The sequence below is a fragment of the Anabrus simplex genome, chromosome 2 (genome assembly GCF_040414725.1).
Source record: "Anabrus simplex isolate iqAnaSimp1 chromosome 2, ASM4041472v1, whole genome shotgun sequence".
NCBI lineage: Eukaryota > Metazoa > Arthropoda > Insecta > Orthoptera > Tettigoniidae > Anabrus > Anabrus simplex.
The window spans coordinates 1,009,570,866-1,009,592,474 of NC_090266.1; positions in this window are offsets into that span (position 1 = coordinate 1,009,570,866).

Consider the following 21,609-nt stretch of genomic DNA (forward strand, 5'->3'; position numbering starts at 1 on the left):
GGAAATCTGTTAGGAATGTACGCGTTTTCCGGAGATTTTTCGATGATACAGACCACTATTTGATCTGTAGTGAACTACCTAACTCTAGGCCTAGGGTAGAGAAAGTGAAATCTGTCTGCAAACGAATAAGGGTAGAAAATCTCCAGGACGAGGAAATTAGACAGAAGTACATGGATATGATTAGTGAGAAATTTCGAACAGTTTTCAGTAATCAGGTTCAGGATATAGGACGTGAATGGGTGGCATACAGGGAAGCTGTAGTACAAACAGCAAGGTAATGCCTAGGAATAACTGTGTGTAAAGATGGGAAAAGGCGAACATCTTGGTGGAATGATGAAGTGAGAGCAGCTTGTAAACGTAAAAAGAAGGCTTATCAGTAATGGCTCCAAACAAGGGCCGAGGCAGGCAGGGATTTGTACGTAGATGAAAGAAGCAGAGCGAAACAAATAGTTGCTAAATCCGAAAGGAAGTCGTGGGAAGATTTTGGTAATAACCTGGAAAGGCTAGGTCAAGCAGCAGGGAAACCTTTCTGGACTGTAATAAAGAATATTAGGAAGGGAGGGAAAAAAGGGAAATGAACAGTGTATTGAGTAATTCAGGTGAACTCATAATAGATCCCAGAGAATCACTGGAGAGTTTGAGGGAAAATTTTGAACATCATCTCAATGTAAAAAGGAAATCATCCTGGTGGTGTTACGAACAGCCAAGCTCGTAGGGAGGAGTAAAATGATGATGGTGAAATTACGCTTGAGGAAGTGGAAAGGATGGTAAATAAACTCCATTGTCATAAAGCAGCAGGTATAGATGAAATTAGACCCGAAATGGTGAAGTATAGTGGGAAGGCAGTGATGAAATGGCTTCATAGAGTAGTAAAATTTTCATGGAGTGTTGGTAAGGTACCTTCAGATTGGACAAAAGCAGTAATTGCACCTATCTATAAGCAAGGGAACAGGAAGGATTGCAACAACTATCGAGGTGTCTCATTGTTTAGTATACCAGGCAGTGTTCACTGACATCTTGGAAGGGAGGGTGCGATCAGTCGTTGAGAGGAGGTTGGATGAAAACCAGTGTGGTTTCAGACCACAGAGAGGCTGTCAGGATCAGATTTTCAGTATGCGCCATGTAATTGAAAAATGCTACGGGAGGAATAGGTAGTTGTGTTTATGTTTCGTAGATCTAGAGAAAGCATATAACAGGGTACTGAGGGAAAATATGTTCGCTACACTGGGGGACTATGGAATTAAAGGTACATTATTAAAATCTATCAAAGGCATTTATGTTGACAATTGGGCTTCAGTGAGAATCGGTGGTAGAATGAGTTCTTGGTTCAGGGTACTTACAGGGATTAGACAAGGCTGTAATATTTCACCTTTGCTGTTCTTACTTTACATTGATCATCTGCTGAAAGGTATAAAATGGCAGGGAGGGATTCAGTTATGGGGAAATGTAGTAAGCAGTCTGGCCTATGCTGACGATTTGGTCTTAATGGCAGATTGTGCTGAATGCCTGGAACTTGAAAATAGGTGCAATGAGTATGGTATGAAAATTAGCCTCTTGAAGACTAAATTGATGTCAGTAGGTAAGAAATTCAACAGAATTGAATGTCAGATTGGTGATACAAAGCAAGAACAGGTCGATAATTTCAATTTTTTAGGTAGTGTGTTCTCCCAGGGTGGTAATGTAGTAAGTTAGATTGAATCAAGTTGTCGTAATGCTAATGCAGTGATCTCGCAGTTGCGATCAACAGTATTCTGTAAGAAAGAAGTCAGCTCCCAGACGAAACTATCTTTACATCGGGCTGTTTTCAGACCAACTTTGCCTTTCGGGAGCAAAAGCTGGGTGGACTCAGGATATCTTATTCATAAGTTAGAAGCAACAGACATGAAAGTAGCCAGAATGTTGCTGGTACAAACAGGTGGGAACAATGGCAGGAGGGTACTCGGAATGAGGAGATAAACGCTAATTTATAAATGAACTCGATGGATGAAGCTGTACGCATAAACCGGCTTCAGTGGTGGGGTCACGTGAGGCGAATGGAAGAGTATAGGTTACCTAGGAGAATAATGGACTCTGTTGTGGAGGGTAAGAGAAGTAGAGGTAGACCAAGACGACGATGGTTAGACATGGTTTCTAGCGATTTAAAGATAAGAGGTATAGAACTAAATGAGGCCACAACACTACTTGCAAATCGAGGATTGTGGCGACGCTTATTAAATTCACAGAGGCTTGCAGACTGAACGCTGAAGTTCATAACAATGTATAATGATGATGTATGTATGTATGTATTCTCAGCTTGAAGGCAATAAGGCATGAAATAACATGTACTTAATTCCACTGTGGAGGTCATCGCTGTCACCAAAGCAGCCGCACAAAATGTTCTTGAAAATATCATTCAGCAGGGCTTCCGATAGTTGTATCATCGTTAGCAGACATCCATAGAGGTCAATAGCTGATATTTTGGGGGACAATGTGGAGCTGCTTAGTTGTACGCAGAATTACTTAGTTAATAGACGCTATTCCTGGAAACTTATTGACTGTGGTATTAGGAGCGGTTACTTTTACCTAACGAGTAGCATGCACTACCCAGCCGTTACTTGAAATTGATTGAAGGACAACTCGTTCCCAATGCTGGTCGCAAATTTTCTAAACTAAGATTAGAGCCATAGGCATCATACACTTCAGCATATCAATATAATCGTGATCTCTACTTCCTGAAGTATATCAAGGAAAAGCACTATTCGTCTTCAGGCATCAACAAGCAGGGAAAAGTGGAAGAGAAAGAATTACAACCTATGTTGAAAAGGACGGAAACGAACTTCTCTAGATGAATCAAGCAAGGAGGAAGTTAATTTATCTCCACTTTATCTCCGGCTTAGGCTAGAATGTTAAATGCTTCATGAGAAGAGATTAATTAAAATTTTCTCCTGAAAAAATAATCATAGGTTAGTGCAATCTGATTCTCGCACTGTCAAACTGATTCAAGACATTAGACAAACAAATTATATGTAATTATTTTGTAGGAATTGTAATACAGCGCACATTGCCGCAATTGTTATGGATAATTGAAAATGGATGAAAATTATCTTTAAATAACTTTTTTCTGTACTGAGGAACTACATTTTATGGTATCAAGGTTTAAGGGAAAAATTTTTGACATATTGTAATGAGTTTATAGGATCACTGGTTATTGCTTTAACCCAGAATGTCTTGACAGAAAATTGAAAGATAATGCAACTGAGGTATTTGAAAATGTTACACTGTTTGTCGCATGAACGGTAATACACACTTTTGAACGTTGCAAATAAAAAATATGCACATTAAATTTGATAAATGATAAATGAAAGTTTATCTTGATATGTATGAAGGAAAGACCATTTATGTGCATGAATAACTGAACCGAAATTAAAGTTACACGAGTTCTTAAGGTTACATATACTCTCCTCATGCAAAACTTGCTTTTTCCTGTTGAAACAGTAACTGATGGTCTAAGTGGTAGTCATATAAGGAGTTTCTGTTCACAGGGCGCTATTTCCACCTAAAGAAAATTGTTTGAAAAGGCAAGGAAACGTATAATATAAGGCATATGGAACGTACCCATGAGCGGGTATTTTAATACTTTTTCAGCAATAACATCTTGCTTGTCTGGATTGCTCATGGAATTCGATAGTATTCAACTACCGCGATACGTGTGGACGAAATACTAAAATTAACTGAAGTTGAAATAGTTCCTTTTGAACAGAAACTCCACAAATGGATACCTTCTAATATTACTTCACTTGTATTTATTTTCAAGTTAGTTGCAATATATCTCACACAAGGACTTCATCATTGCTGTATTATCATGATAATTGACATGCTAAGCCTTTGAGGTCCCTGACTTTATTCAACAGCTGTTACCATTCTTTCTTACTGTGTGCTGAGCTCTTCCAGTTTACTTCTCCCACGGTCCATATGTTTTACCTCACGTATTATTCCCACCTAAAGTTTTGGTCTTGTAACTTTCCTAATCCCTTCTGGCATTCTGCTAGGAACACGTATTACTATTCGATTGTCGCTAAAATTCAGTAGATGCCAGCTCATTCGAAATTTTCCATCAATAACGTGGTAGCAATGTCCAGTCCATTGAATAACATGAATCATAGCTTCTTTTCCAGACCTCACGTCCTCCTCTGGTACGATTATAGATCTTAAAATTACTTTTCCCATTTATACAATCTGTCTCTCATCTGGTTTTGAATACGGACAATTCTCAGAGGCATACAGTAGCACTGGGCGTACTAGGATCTTAATGATTATACTTTTCATTCTCCGACTTAATAATCAAAACCTATAGTGTTTTCTGAGACAATAAGACACTTTTTTGTCGAATGCACCCGCTTATGGATATCGGTGCTAACACTGTTTTTATGATTAACCTCTGATCCAAGGTAGGAGGAACTGCGCATAACTTAAGTAAGGAGGAATAAGTAAATCAAGAAGTTCGCCTACAGGTAACATATTGCACTTAGTTCTCTTCAACTTGTGTACCACTTAGAACGTGGTGAGCAGCTACAGTAGTCAATGCAACGGAAACTAGCGACAGTAGCGGCAGTACTCAATAAAGAGCCTCTCTGACTTCAGTTGTCTCTCAGGAAAAGTTATAGTGTCTTCCATCGGAACTGTGTGGTCTGCCCTGTTTATCAGAGCATTATAGTGCTTGGCGTCATGTCGACCAGCCTGATGCCTGACGTTAAGAATGTACTTACTTCTCAACATAGAGCTAGGAATTGTCAAGAATCAGGCCATGATGACTTTTGGAGATGTTTAGGATAAACGCTTCAGTTATGGGCGACCTCGTTATTAAGTGGGATATAGTGGTTATCTCCGTGCCTGGCCACCTTTGCCCCCAATAATTAAGCTGGCAGTCGTTTATAGTACAGGTTGAGTGAATTTCTGGACCATATGCCCCTCCAGAAATTTTGGACTTCGTGACAGGGAACGGAACACACGTTCTTCGGGTTCAACAGCGTTTTCCGAAGGTACTGAGCATGATTACATTTATCTGTTATCCGGGAGAGTGTATGGAAACCTCTTTCGTGGCATTCCTGCACATTCCTTCGGCTGCTACATGCTATTTAGTATGTATTAAGTATTTTGCTTTCCGCTATATCACTTCTATTCTCGTGAAACGAACGGAAAACTGAACATTATATAAATAAGACAAATTGTGAACTTGTAATATGTTACATATCTATTGTCCTCGAAATGGAAAGTGATCTCTATGTAAAGGTTTTAAAATTCATTCTCTGCGGGATAATATAAAGTTTGCGCGCTCCCTAGCTCTGGCTTAGTCTTGTGTAGAAATATAAAAGTGGGACCAAAAGACTGGCAGTGAACGCTTGGAGAATAGAAAGCGTACGTTAAACAGTTGGAGGCTATGTCTCGTAAAATAAAAATTTGCCCTTTCCTCATTACAAACCCACCGAACACAACGTAGGTTAAGGTTCAGTCGATGCGTTGCTGGAGAATGTATACACGCTAATATGCATACAGGTTCACATATATGTGCCTTATACTTGGCGGTGTATTTGAATTAGGCTAGCGCCAGTAGAACACAACACAAATCCTTTCGTTTTTTAAGATTGTCTAGTATTACATATCTTAATATTATTGAATAATTACGTTTGTACTTACAGTTCTTTCAGGACTAGTACAGAGAAATCTCATTGTTGATAGTAGGTTAAGAAATGACCTCAGAAGTAATTCTCTCCCAAACCTGTCGTTTCTAATAAACACTGACTGAAAGTCCTGGACGCCCCTACGTATCTAACTCGATATTTGAACAAACAACATGTCATTTTATATGAACTGATCAAGAACATACTGATTTGACTCGTTTAAAGGCTAATACGCCATCAATCCATGTTGTTTTCTGTATATGTCCACTGTGCGCGAAATCTCTTTGTAAACCGAAGCTAATGACATGATTTTCTGGATGAAAATATTGGACTGAACTGAGAGAGCCGGTTTATGTAATGTAGCCTACGCTAAAAACTGTAATCGAGTCTCTTCTTCTGTTTCGCATAGCAAGTTCACGCCGCTAACGCGTGAGCCATATACCATATCACATTTTTACAAAACTTATAAACTGTTTTTAAAATATAGGATTCTTTTCGCGGATCATCACCTCGTTCAGGAAGAAAAGACTTTCTTGTTATTTTGGTCATCATACGGTACCTATTCTTCTTTTCATTGTGGCAAGATATTCTCGGTACTGTTCTGCAAAGGTTCATTTCTTTAAAATGTTACTAGACGGCTATACAATTCCACATTCTACTCTATTCCGTATCAACTGTAGATTTTCACCACACCTTCTTCACCCCCGAACACTGATAACTGCGAAATGCCGAGTGTTTGCATTATCCTGAAGTATTCTGGATTTCTGTTTCTTCTGCAACCGTTCATTAACGCTGGTTGTGTCACATGGTATAGGGTTTACCTGAACAACGTTCTGATTTCCTCCTACATTGTGTTAAATTAAGATAATAATAATGTTATTTGCTTTACGTCCCACTAACTACTCTTTTACGGTTTTCGGAGACGCCGAAGTGCCGGAATTTAGTCCCGCAGGAGTTCTTTTACGTTCCAGTATATCTACCGACATGAGGCTGACGTATTTGAGCACCTTCAAATACCACCGGACTGAGCCAGGATCGAACCTGCCAAGTTGGGGTCAGAAGGCCAGCGCCTTAACCGTCTGAGCCACTCAGCCCGGCGTTAAATTAAGTGTTTCAGATGTAAATATACGATCTCATTTATAACATGTAGGATTCGGAGTGTCTCTTCAGTCGACTCAGTGCACCTTACATCAGTTCTGGGTAGATATACCGGATCACCGCGGAGAAAGATAATAATAATAATGTTATTTGCTTTACGTCCCACTAACTACTTTTCAAAGTCTTCGGAGACGCCGAGGTGCCGGAATTTAGTCCCGCAGGAGTTCTTTTAAGTGCCAGTAAATCTACCGACACGAGGCTGTCGTATTTGAGCACCTTCAAATACCACCGGACTGAGCCAGGATCGAACCTGCCAAGTTGGGGTTAGAAGGCCAGCGCCTTAACCGTCTGAGCCACTCAGCCCGGCAGGAGAAAGATAACGAAGGAATTTTTACATTCTAAAAGCAGAAAAGTATTGTGGTATCGGTTACTTTTCCTCAGACATTCAAAAACTTGTCTTTGACTCCCATAATTTTTAACCCATTTTGGAAATCTTCCCTGATTTTTTTTCCTGACACGAAGTCAGATTGTGTGGGTACCGACTTTGCTCGGAAGGGTCAGTATTGTCCAACTGCGTGCGTGCGATTGACTTCTAAAAGAGTTTGATCAGCGCCAGCGACTGAATTGTAAACAGGCCAACTGCGTGTAAGTGGTTGTAGCATACATACGTCAAATGCTTGCGAGTTTATCTAATGAAAGTAACAGAAGTGTGGGAACACTAGTAGTAAACAGTGTTAGTCATTTGTTTCGATAATAGTTGCGGCTATAGTGTTGGTAGTTCTGCTGACGACTGTCAGTTGATCAGATTGTTATAACAGCGTGCTGTGTATACAAAACAGCAGTCACGTACGAGAAAGTGCTGAGTCAGCATTTGTGGCTGATTTTGAAGAAGTCATACATAAAGCAATCAGATGTGGCCATCATCATCTACTTGTATAGTAAAAGCAATGTCATCACCGTACAGACCAAGAAGGCCCTGGGAGGGGTGGAAGGTAGAGGCTTCCACCATTCGTAACCTAGGCACGTGATGGGGTAGAGTGGTTAGTTCTACGCCCGGCCGCCTTTGCTCCCAGAAATTAACCTCGTACTCATTTTTGGTGTAGGCTGAGTGAACCTCAGGAAATCTCGTTTCTTACATTTTACGACTCCCTGATGGGGATTCGAAACCACGTCCTTCCGGGCGAACCGAGCACGCCTTTACCGCCTCGGCCAGGCAGCCCCTTACCTGTATAGTGGGTGTAGAATTCATATGACGCAGGCTTGGTGGAGAAAATTTCAAACTTTAGGGCTATTTTCCCAATATAAACAAAACCGTATTAATGTTGGTCAATGGTTGAGTTTGGTGTTCGGTCGAGGAAATAAGAAATGCCTTTGTAGAAGATTTAAATGCACAAGACACAGCAATCCAAATGGTACAAGATTATTAACTTTCATAGATTCTAAATCTGCATTTCTTCCAGAAGTTTTGGATTCTGACATTATCACATGAATGCTGCTGAGGCATTACACAGGGGCTTAGGATTTAACCTCAACAGTGCACACCCACATTTATTGACGCCATATCACAAAGGCAGACAAGCACTCACAGTGAAATGGATGAGAGTGGTACTTAAAAACCTAAACCTGCCTGCGAAAAGCGTAGCCAGTACAGAGAGGAATTAAGTTGATAATACAGACAAGGAATGTTCACACGACTGCATTTCCTATTATAATTACACGCAAGCCACTTAATTGATATAATATATGCACTGTTCTAATATGGGTTTGCATGTCAACTTTTCGGCAAATGCCTGTTCAAGTATGGGCATGCATAATTTTACTTATTGAAAAATATCTTACACTAATTTGGGCATGTTTATGACACTGCATTTTAAACCATACATATGAATGGCAAATAGGCTAGAATTCATAGAGAATCCTAGGTCTCCGAAAATGAGAAGGAAAATGAAGGAATAATCGCGGCGCGTATTTGAACTATACCCAAAACTGTTCGCAGCTCACGATGGGGTGGTTTAAAACAGATATAACTGTATGTTGCGCGCATTCAGAATTCTCCGATTAGATTCGTTCACTGCCTGTGACCTTCCCCGAATACGCATATTAATGGGAACCTTGGTTTAGTGGCTGTTTAGAGAACCCTAAAGGATACATCAGTCGAATAGTGTATTTTGTTATCTTAGCTCCACTCCTCATCGTATTCCTCAGGGTTCTCACTCCCAGGATGAACACGCTTCGCGACACCGCTTTTATGTATTTTCTTCTTAATTCTGAGAGTTGAAAGGTTAATTTTCGTACCATATCAACCCTACTAATTTTTTAGTATTTTATTAAATGGTATGTATTTGAGATAGAATAAGCAGCTCCTTTTGGCTCCTGATTAACAATAAGAAGACAGTTGAGCAATTTATTAGAACTGGTACTGGCCTCATAAAACTAGCTCAACTCTTGGATTTAATAAGTTGTTAGATTGTTATCATGAGGGGAATTAATGCATTAACGTTGACAAAATCGTACGCATTACTTTTTTCTAAGTTATAGCTTTACCATACTTCATATCCGTCCATGAACGTCCGTAAACGTTCGTAATAGCCATAATTATAAAAGAAGTAGGTGTTACATAAGTATAGGGACGAAAATGCGTGTAATAGCTCTCCTCTTGTGTAAAGTCTTCACTTATCATGTGAATCACTCTGCGGTCTCACGCTGTTAATATTGACTACCGTAGCACTGGTGCTGTTTTCTGTGCACGAAATGCTAATTATAATCCAAATTCCTTGTTGGTTGAGACATTTAAAGCGCATGGTGCTGTGTTAGGGTTTAAGTGTTACCAATAACAATGTTGAATGTATTACCACAGATTACCATTTCTGGCGTAAATCTAACATGTTCATTAGTATGTTCTGCAGAAACAATTAGCGATTCTGTTACCTAGGTTCAGCATGTGGCCTGGGTTCTGCATGGTCACAATATCTTGTTCCATGCGTAATGGCATCGACGCGTATAGGGAGTGAAAGGTGTCCTGGGATATAGCCATCCATGCTGCATTCACCTGGCTCCACAGTTCGTATTTGGTGGTTGGCATTGTGTCACAGCGCCGCACACGTCGTTTCATTATTTTCCACACATTTTCGATTGGTGACAACTTCGGTGATGGGGCGGAACATGGCAACAGCCTGACATACTGTGACAACAAGAAAGCACGTATTCGTGCAGCAACATGTGGTCGCGCATTATCCTGCTAAAAATGGCGTCTGGGGTGTCGTGCAGAAATGGTATGGCTACGGGTCTCAGGTTGTCAAACTGGTCAGGTGCCCTGGACACGCACCAACTACGATTTGTGGTTGTACCCAATAGCACCTCGCACCATAAGACCTTGAGTTGGCGTTGGATATCTTGTGTGAATGCAGTCAATGTGATGCCTCTCCCCCTGCACGCGGCGAACCAAAATGCTGCCATCATTGTCAAACAAACAGAAACTGGATTTGTCCGACCACATTAACTGCTGCCATTCCTATCCCCAGTGACATCGTTGCATACACCATTGCAGTCAAGCATGATTAAGCACATTGGTCAAAGGGAGGCGGAGAAGTGCACGACTCGCCGTTAACCCAGGCCGTAATTAAAGGCCACGGACTGTCACTCCTGATAGTGTACGATGTGTTACACTGTTCCTTGCGTCAGATCCGAGGAGGGGGCAGATCTGTACTGCAATGCAATTCGGAAGAAGTGTCGATCTTCTCGGGTGTGGGGGGGGGGGGGGAGGGTGGGCTGCGACCAGAAACATCTCGTCGTGTTCTACGGCCTTCTGTGAACCATTCTGCACACACCCGTTGCACTGCCGACACACTTCGTCCCACACGAGCAGCAATTTTCCGGATGGATGCATCACGTTCGCTCATGCCAATAATGCACTCTGATTGAAACTCACTCATTTGATGGCACGGTTTTCGCATACGTCTGCGAGGCATCCTGTATTTCTGGTCAAGTCACGCTGATTCATTACTTTAGGTTTATAGCGACAACGAGAGGCGCAGGCATATCTTACCAGTCGGTGGTGGTGCGCCGAGTTATCGATGTGGACCTTGAACCTGAGGACCGACATGGTTCAATGCTAATCATTTCTTCAGAACATACTAATGCACATGTCCTATGAATATGAACTTCCTATCTCTAGTCTTTCAAGTGGTTCTGGTTTGTATGAACATGAGTGTAATATTGACCAGACTAGATCCACCACTAAATAGAAATCGGTATGTTGATTTCCACGGCAAGTACCATTCAGTAAACAACACTCAACAGCAAGCCATTGTTCATATTCTAATTACTACTAATATGGGAGGAAATTAACACTGTTTTGTACACAGTAAATAACTTATGTCGTTTAGGTATGTGGACGTAGGTATTGACTTAGTTTTTGGTTGATTTATTGTAATTATGTCGTTATTTACTTCATGTAACATTCAGTTTGAAATAGAGTGTATGCGATATTGCTCACCAAAACTTGGTTATTACATGCTTTTCATTTGAACGCTTCCAAACTCAGTTTTCATTGTATTACAATGTACCCTTTTCCAATATTTAATCTCAGTTATTCCGTTTGAAACGTCTTAATCGTATGCATGAACGCCACTGCTCCTTCTGTTCGTAATATTGTGACGCAACAGTGGAACAATGTAACACATCGTAATCGAGCAATGAAAATACGCCTGCAACATAAGAACAAAATAAGAACGAACTGTATATAAGTAATCCTTGAGTTATACCTTTCTTCCGTGTGGTTTAACGTCGCTCTAACACTGATACGTTTACGTTGACGATGGGATGGGAAAAAAGCTACGACTAGAAAGGAAGAGATAGGTTCCCGGCGTTTGTCTAGCGTGAAAATAGAAAAACACGGAAAATTATCTTCAGTTGTTGGTGCTCCTCGACCCTCCCCTTTGAAGGATGATGTTACTGTCTTAAAGAATAATCCACGGGATGTATGTGTATGCCTTGGATGCAAACCACTGAGGTGTGAATTTTCGTCTCAAAAGTCTCACGAAACACTCGAACCATGGCTGCAATAGCGAGAAGCTAGTGATGAAGTGACACTGAAGTAACTCTCACTTACAACAAGATTGAAAAGATTGAAAGCAACATATTAACAAACAAGAACGAATACATATTGAGTAGTGATCATAGTGATAAAATTGATGACTCCTATGACTCTTTTACTATCTTTAAATAAATGGAGTTGATTGTAACAATTTCGTCATCATTTGGACTTCTCAGAAAAAAGAAAGATTTAAATTGACACGGTCTTCACCCCTCCTTCAGGCGCCCTGTTTAGTACTGACCACATAAATGCGTGTTTTATCCAAACTGAGGCACATTACTTCCCAACTCTGTTGGTCCGTCTGTAAAGTTATTCCAACCTTAGGCTTACTTGCTGACCACTCTGCGATCACAGCCTGGGACTATTTTGCAAAGGAGATAAATTGCATATAACCTTCAGGACAGTTCGTGTGAGTAAATCTAGTTTTCGTCCTTGCTTCCATAATACTGACTAGCAACTGGTTTCAGTAGTGTTGCTATTTGTTTGTATGGTTACAGGCTAATGATGTAAATATGAACGTCGGTCGTGATATAAAGTATTATGTGGTACGTTTTCTTGGCGTTTACAAAAGTAAACAATAGCACTGGAATGTTGATAACCAATATGAAATCACCGAGTAAAACACAGCATGTTCAGCATAACAACTGCAGCTCCCAGCCTCAATACATTAATTTTATGGGCATGAGCCCTCAGTTACAAACTGATATGTTATGGGAACTGTAGCGATTTTAGAAGTCCAATATAACTAAAACTCCAAGAAGATGCGGTAATCCGTTGGGTGATATGTACACCATGTTACTGTTTTGTTTGCTGTTATAATATCTTATTGAGAGTGTTATTTGTTACACCTTTGATCTTAGTCCAATAGATTTTGAAAGCAGAGATAAATCAGAAGTGAAGGGTTTGGGCAAAAGATACGTAATATTCATTTACGAATTTTCTCAACATAACAAATTTAATATTCACTTAATACTTATAATCCAGTTCTAATGATGAAAGGAGGTGCAGGGATGTATTGTTTGTATCCATTACGTTCCTTATGGATATTGCATAGCAAACTGCACTATCTAAATCTAGGCATGTTTATCTCATTTTGCACCAACGAGGTCTTCAATTACAAATACATAATTTCCATCTGGAAGCCGAGATTGGAACAGAATACAGTCAAAATCCAAACATATCAGTTCCAGTAATCTACAACCCCTTGAAATGGCACTGCAAGACGTATTTGGCAACTCAGCATAACGCTGACGTACAACACATGAAACAGCTATCATCGCAGGTGAAGAATTACATACCAATTGGATAAAATACACTTCCAAATGTTTATCAGAGAATGTTTTCAGAGATATTTCCACTAATATTGAAAAAAATGGATTGCAATATCAATAGAGGGGACGCTATAAATAAACAAGTATATCCTATTAGATCTGTTACCTCGTGAAGTCACGAGGCCTGGTCAGTATACGTCACCATTTCTAGTCGAATGTCGCCCACTTCCGCTGCTATATCGCTCTGAATTTCATTTGGTATTCTCCCTTCATATTTAAGCATATTTTTTACATTCTCGTTCTTATCGTACTTAATTCCGTGATATGTAAATTATCCTATTGAATTCCGGTGTCACTGAGCAGTTTTTCAGAGTACTCCTTATATCTGTTCAGTGATTCTCTGTTATTTTGGTATGATGTCACCTGACGTATCCAAAACAATTTTCACTTCCTTTTTTTATTTCTGGAAATGTTTATAATACACTACCATTGTTTCCTGTCTAATCTAATATTCCCAATTTACATCCTTCTAAAATATAATCTTTGGTTAGAATCTTATTTGTTTGGATTTATTCCTCTCCTTTGTGCATTATATCCCATCTATAGCTTTTATTATTTAATGATATGTTATACAAAAAAGTTTCTAAATATTCACATCCTGGTCCAATTAATTTATTTTCCCAGGATAGAAGCCGTTTGTTGTTATTCCGCACTGTCGTTCCAGCACATACCGTGATTGTCTCCTACATACTACCCATTCCAATATACTCTTCCTACTAAATTCTGTTCTTCGGATTATTTATTATTTATTTATCGTATGGCATTTACATACAGAGACAGGAAAACAGGTACATTATATTTTAATACCCAAAGTAGTTATCCATTCTAGAGCCTCTCTATTGGCCGCTAGAAAATCAAACCAATCTTCAGGGTAGGCTCTTCTGCTACATTCGTTTACAATGTGTTCGATGGTTCTAAAAGGAGAACCACAGTCACACTCGGGGGATTGTATCTTTCCCCATATATACAGGGACGCAACACAGACTCCATGACCACATCGAATCTTATTAAGGATGGTCCAAGTTCTTCTTGGGAGATACGACCTTGAATTAGGTGGGAAGAAAGGCCAGAGATGTTCATCTGTTTCTGAGATCCATTCTTCCTTCCATTGGGTATTGGTGTTGAAATTGTCCTCTGTGAGCTTCTGAGCGAACTTAACTGGCGGATGTCTAGATTTCAACCGGTTCCTCTGAAGGTCAGGAATATTGGAGTGGATGGGCAAGTCAGGGATATCATTTATCTTGGAGTATTCTCTCAACAGTGCTTGGGCTCTACGGAATGAAGGAGGCATGATGTTGCTCAAGACAGGTAGCCAGTGGGTAGGAGATGATCTTATTACGCCTGAAATAATTATCATTGTGTTGTTGAGTTGAGTGTCCACAAGTTTCACTTGGAAGCTGTTGATCCACACTAGACCACAATATTGTGCTGCAGGGAAAACTAAACCAAGGGCAGAACATCTCCAGGTAGTTGCAGAAGCACCCCAGGTTGTACCACACGACTTCTGCAGAATGTTGTTACGACTCCTAATCTTTGCTGCTGTATTTACTAGATGTTGACTGAAGGAGAGTGTACGATCTAATGTTATACCTATGTAATTTGGGTAGTTAATGTTTCTGAGGACCTTACCGTTAAAAGACACTTGCAAAGTATAGCTTGCCATTATGTTATTTAGATAAAAGCAGGGCACCTCAGTTTTGGTGGTGTTTGGTTGGAGTCTCCATTTCCGAAATCAGTCACTAAAATTGGGAAGGTCATCAGTTAAAATGTTCCCCGTTTCTTTCAGGTTACTATGAAGTGTAGATGAGGCTATATAATCAGCATAGCAAAATTTTCTAGATTTCGTTGGTGGCAAACCTGATACATACAGATTGAACAGGAGAGGAGCCGAGACTTATTCTTGAGCGAGACCATTATATAATCTTCTAAGCTTGCTAGTCCTGTTCCCTAGAACATCCTGAAAAAGCCTATTATTAAGCATGTTTCTAATTAATTTTACCACAGAAGAAGGAGATAAAGAAAAATACTTCAGAAATAATAAATAAAATTATACCTCATCGTAATCCCTGACTTACTGGCCGTGGTTTTGCATGGTAATACCTGAATAAGTTTATACAGCAGCCCTTCTCTCCAAACCGTGTCATAAGCAACAGAAAGATAAAAAAAAGCAACAGAGGTTGCCAACTGTTGCTGAAAGCCTGCTTCAATGCATGTTGTGAGTGCAAGGACTTGGTCACAACAGCTACGATTCTTCCTAAAACCAGCTTGCTCAATAGGAATACGTTGATTAAATACAATGCTAATCTATTATATAGTAGTCTTTCAAGGAGTTTATAGCACCAACTGAGGAGAGCGATTGGTCTGTAGTTTTATTGTATATCTTTTGGTTTGCCAGGTTTCAATATGGTAAGGATTTTAGTCTTCTTAATCTCCTTAGGAAGAATAACTGTCTGACATATGCGGGTAAAGAAGCAAGTCAACCACCTTCTCGCGCATTCCGTCCAATATTTACGATAAATTCAGGATGTATTCCATCAAAACCTGGCGTCTTACCAACTTTCTTGTCCTTTAATGCTGCATCAACCTCATCAATCGTGAAGGCCTCAGAGTACTCGGAAGCAGTTGGAGAGGTACGTTTAAGCATCCTTAGGTTCTTTTTCGCCGATTTTGTATGTTTTTTAATCTTAAGTAACCCTTGAAGTTAAAACAATATGGGTGGCTATTTTGTTTGGTGGGATAGTTGACATATCTCTAACTCCTGTTGAGCTTCCTCAAAGTTTTCTCAGTAGGCTCCAGGCTTCTCTACTGGAATGAGAAAAATCCAAGTTACTAACTGTTTCTGTCCATTTCTGTCTACGATTTTCATCCAGACTCCGTAAGAGCTCCTCACCAGTCGTATGGGCACCTGTTTCAAGAAAATCTTTGTATAGAGCATCGCTCTGTTCACTCCATCCAGGAACGTATTCTTTCCTGTAACCTCTTGGGATATGCTTTTTGGCTACAGATTTCACAAGCCCTATGAATCTCTGATAATTATCGCTGGTTGCAGGAATCCATCTGATGCATTTGTCCAGCTCTTCAGAGAATTTCATCCAGTTTGTCTTTTTAAAGTTCCAGCGCGGGCGTGGGAAAGATGTAATTAAGAGAACAGAGATGCCCATCTCGAGGAAGATTGGTCTGTGTTGACTATTTTGGAAGTCCCCCAAAACTTCTCTCATCATAGGTAGAGGGTTGCCTACAGAGTCACATGAGACGAAACAGAGGACTGGGTTGGACTCTCGCTTCCAATCAGCAGATCAAAACTTGCCTTTGTCTTTTGCATCAAATATAAGATGAACATTTTGGTCTTCTGACCATTCTACTAAATCTATGCCGCAATCATCGTTTCTTGCATATTTCCAAGTTCCATCGTGACTGTACAATTCGCCAGCATAGATAGTTGGATGACTTGCATCTGGAAGAGCTGGGGTTGGCCAGCAGATGACTGGAGGTTTGTAGATATTTACGATGGTTAGATTTTGCAATTTTATTGTTAGAGTATAAATATTATTAATTGTACTAGATGAGATGAATTCAACCTGCTCCAAGTTATTACGGGCATATGTAGCAATACCATATACATTATCAATGGTAGCACCAACAATACTATAACCATAGACCTTCACTTTCTTGCTTAGCTGATCTTCTGTAGCAGCATGTGTTTTTTTACTGAGTAACACATCAATGTCATTATTACGTAGCAATTTTGACAAAACGTCACACATAGATCTACTGATAACTTCAATATTCAGTAGGCAAATTTTAATACAATGTCCAAGCTTTCGAGTCAATTGGCTCTTAAAAGAGCCGTTGAGTGGATTACTTCGTACAGGTTACATATTTGCTGTGAGATCTTCAGAAGATAGGTCCAGCAGCCAATGTTGTTGCTTCCTTAGCACCACCCATTCTGAAATTTCTCAACTCTGTTCCATGTGCTAATGGATTTTAATTTCTACGTACTAGGCTTAGGGAATTGGGTTCACTGAAAACTCAATGTAGGTTTGTATAAGAGAAACATCCACGGAATTCTAGAGTATTCTATGCAGATTTCTGAAAAGTAAAGTCAGTTATAATATAGACCGTATTAAATCTCGTATTTCTACTCCGCCAGATGGGAGACGAGAAGAAGAACATGACACCTACTGGTGTATCGAGATACTGATTAACTGCAGATAACGATGCACTGTTAGCTGCGCTGCCGTGATAAAAAAAATCCTCTAATTGTATGCTCAATATGTACTTGTGTACTTACCCCTTCCTCAATATCTTAATTGCTTAATTTTTACTATAATATCTAAAATAACAAATACTCATAGGAGATGACTAACACTTCCCTGAAAGGAGGAGAAGCAAACGTTGGGATACGTTTGTTGCCGATCTGAATGAGCTTTGTACTTTCAAGCTACAAAGCTGGCGACTAGGAACGTAGTGCTCTTGTCTGTGTTTATGTGGATGTTTTTATAACAATCGCAAAAGCGTCTGGATTTGTTTTCACTTTTGCTACACATACTCCTTGAACACATGAAATCCAATTTTTAGACTAATGTCAATGTTGTTCTATATGAAGTTAATTGTATGATAAGATGTATATTTCGCCTTCCTTTTCCGGGTTTGCAGTCGTAAAATATTACGGAACCGCCTTTAAATTCACCACAAATATCCCTTGCATATAAATTAGCTGAATGAACTTTTGGAGATCGCTCGTCTACGAGAAGTACGTTTTTCGATGAAACTAACATATCGCCATTTTTCTGGCGATTTTCTGTCGTAAAAGTAACCGAATCATATCCAATCATCTCATTGTACGTGAGAAGTGAGAAGTGAGAAGTAATATCTATAATGTACGACGACTGGTTATCACCGGGATTGATTTTTCCAACACAACTTAGTGGCCATTTTTATTACGGCGGAGATGGAAACTTGGAAGGAGTGAGGTAGCTTCTTTGTACGGGATCAGTTTCCACTTACCTTGGCTATGGCCGTGACACTCTTAAATTCCGAAGTATTAAATACTCTCATGTCTGTCTGTCTGTTAGGTCATCAGCCCAGATGCTGGTTGGATCCTCAAATAGCACCACCAAAGTTTATGCGGTTATAAGGAAACCCCAAAAACCAATGGCAGCACCAAAATGAGGCGTACTAGGCAAGATGAGGAGTGAGGTAGTTTTCCATTGCTTTCCTCACTGGGTCATAAGTACTATTGCAGTACGACTGACCCTATGAGCAGCACCTTTCATAACACTCAGATGCACTAGTCATGCTCCGAATGTCATTACTCAGCACTACCCATACCCCAGCAACTTCCATATTGTCACAGCCATAGATGTTGACTGGGACTTACTCTCATAACTGTACTGAATTTAGGTACCATGAAGTTGGCGTTGAGACGTAGTTACGTTGCTTTTTCACGTGTAAAGAGTGGACTGTTTGAACCATGGACGAAACGTCAACGCCTTGATTCTATTACAATTTTGAACATCTTAAAAACAGAATTTGGAAGGAAATAGTTTAAGATCGAATATGAAGTAGGAAGTGGCCTGAACATTAAGTAGAATGTGTATTGAAATATAGGGTACTTACAGATTCGAATATATCTACATTTGTGATTTGTATGAATACCTTAGTTGATGTCTTACAATGGTGTCACTGTCTACAGGAAGGACGTTTCCCCTTCTTATCATTGACAGTTTAAATTACGACATAATGACATGGCATAGGAATACACCTTCTGTGAATATCATCAACATCACGATCACCATCCTTTTCGAGGACGACAAGGTGAATAATTCCTGCTCTGAAGGGATTCTTCAACGAGAGAGAATATCTGCAGCACTTCTTTATCCCAAATGAGCACCATCAGTTCCTACCGACTTTATTTACATAGAATTCCACAACCTAGGAAAAGAAGACGAGTGCACAAGGTACTACGCTACACAGCCTACCCGTTTCCAAAGGAGACTCGGCGGCTTACCACGAATTATTCATAAATTAAATCGATTGCTAAGTGACGTGGATTTTAGTATCCATTGTACCATCTCAACTTACTCGGTCTCCAGTCTTCAGTATCGGACCTCGAGTCACTACCTCGCATTGGTATGGAAATATAAGTGGCGCCTTGGGAACGACGAGCAGGCCGATGGCTCGGACAAGGTTTGTCGCTTTCAGAAAGGGGATGGAGAATACCTGGGGAAGGCAAGAGTGACGTGCTCCATTGGGGACTTCGCTCGTCAAGCGGGACATGTATGTCTTCCGCTGGGAATTGCCTCACGAACGGCTGCAATTACATGAGAAATTGAGCCAAAAGAAGGGTAAAAAGGAGCTACGTGTATCTGGGGGATTGAATGGCTTCTTGATTTCCAGGGAAAGAGGGAAACTAAACAGACATTCAGTAATATATACCCTCCTGCAGTAACAGCTTAGTTCCCTAGCCACGTATTGCAGGAAAGTAACGAGAATCAAAGCAAATATTTCTTTACCGAGCCTCAGTCTCTATCCCTTGAAACCTCCAGAATCTTTCTATACTCAATCTGAGATAGTACCTCGCTATACGGTCCAGAATATGTTCCTTTCAAACACTACTGATTACGAAAACATTCACCAGATGCCACAATAATGAAGGCTATCAGCAAGTTTGTCATTTGCGGTAATTACTAAGATGTAATATAGTCTCCAGATCCCAAAGGAATAAAGCCTTGAAATATGCCCCACTGTAACCTAAGGGAACATTCATTAGTCAGCGGACGTAGTAACTTGTAGGAAGGGTGAATGTCCCAATACAGCAACTACTAGGTAAAATGTAATTGCCTCAGGCGGTAATGCACTGGCAGAAGGAATCCTATGGAAAGAGTTTGGCAGCGTGGCCTCTCTGAAGACCGGAAAAGTGAGTAGTGGGACGTGGGTAGTAGTAGCAAAGTATATTCAGAAACAATAGGTGCTGAATCAGCATATTTCCACGACGAGCCAACACCTTTATTTCTAGTAGTAAGACAATACCGATGGTGGGTCATTGGATCATTAGCCTAGTAGTAAAACAATGGTGGGGTCAATGACCTTTAGGTGAGGTTAAGACGTAAAGCGAAGTCATAACCTTACGTACGAGCGTGCTGCTGGTAGCAAGGTAGAATACGTGTGGGACGAGCTCGGACGTCAACTCCAGGATATCAAGGACCAGTTACAACAGTTGGGGGCCATCTTGTCTCAGGAAGGGATACAACGGCATTATGACACCCTCCCTAACCGAATCAGTGCATGCATTCAGACAAGATGGAGTGCAACGTCATACTGTTAATTGGGCTCGTACTGCCAAGTTCTTTTGCAAATTTGACCCAATGTTGTAATCACTGAAATAATAATACAAAATCTACCAACACGTGAAGTTTCATTTCGTTCCCTCTTCCCCTTCCGGGTGCTTCAAATTTTATGTCAGGCCGTGTATTTAAAACAATTATTAAATCGCCTATTATCGAAATAATTTAAATTTCCTTTTTGTGATGAGTTGAGTTACATATATGATATAGATATCTGTGCGTGGACGCATGATTTAATCATGAAAAGGCAGTAGTCTGATGAAAGAATCTCGTTACTGCCGTAGTGTATTCCTGGCTCTTTTACGAAAGGGCTGTAGTCAGCTAACTTACGTCATTTATTAACTAAACTTAGGCAGCGCTAATAACACAGTATATTTTGGTTTACTCTCAGGTCGGAGCTGTATGATATTGCGGTGCTTGCTGGTATATTGGACGACCAATTATTTTATGCAATAGAAAACGAGTAACATTAAAGGAGCTCGACTCCAAGGAAAGGAGTGTATTAACTACAAGGGAAATGTTGTGAAACCAAAAACTACTGTTGAGTCATGCAGGTAAAATTCTACACGTCATTATATTATTCGGTTTTAAAGTATTGTCAGTTTTAAACAGAAAGCATATTTCCAGTTCAAATACGCACAGCATTACCTTCTCTTTGAATAATTTAAAATCGAAAACAAATCTAATAAGTCATTATTTAATATTTTCCTTCCGTAATTTATTGAATATGGAAACATTTGCCAGATACCAAAATAGTGATGGCTATCGACAAGTTTGTCATTTGCGTTAATTATTAAGTAAAAATGGAGTCTCCAGATCCCAAAGTAGTAATGGCACGAAATGTGCCCCCCTGTAACTTGAGGATTCATTCATTAGTCATCAGACGTAGTAACTTATTGGGTAATTGTCACGGACTGATGTTACGAAACGTTTCTTTTGCAGATGTGCCAGAAAATTCTATGACACGATTGAGAGTGAACAGAAGGGAAGATAACTGGATTCAGTTCATTCATTTTCAACCAAAAATGAACGAGATGTGTTGTTTCAAATGTTGATTGAATTTGTGCCAGTTAAAAATCGTC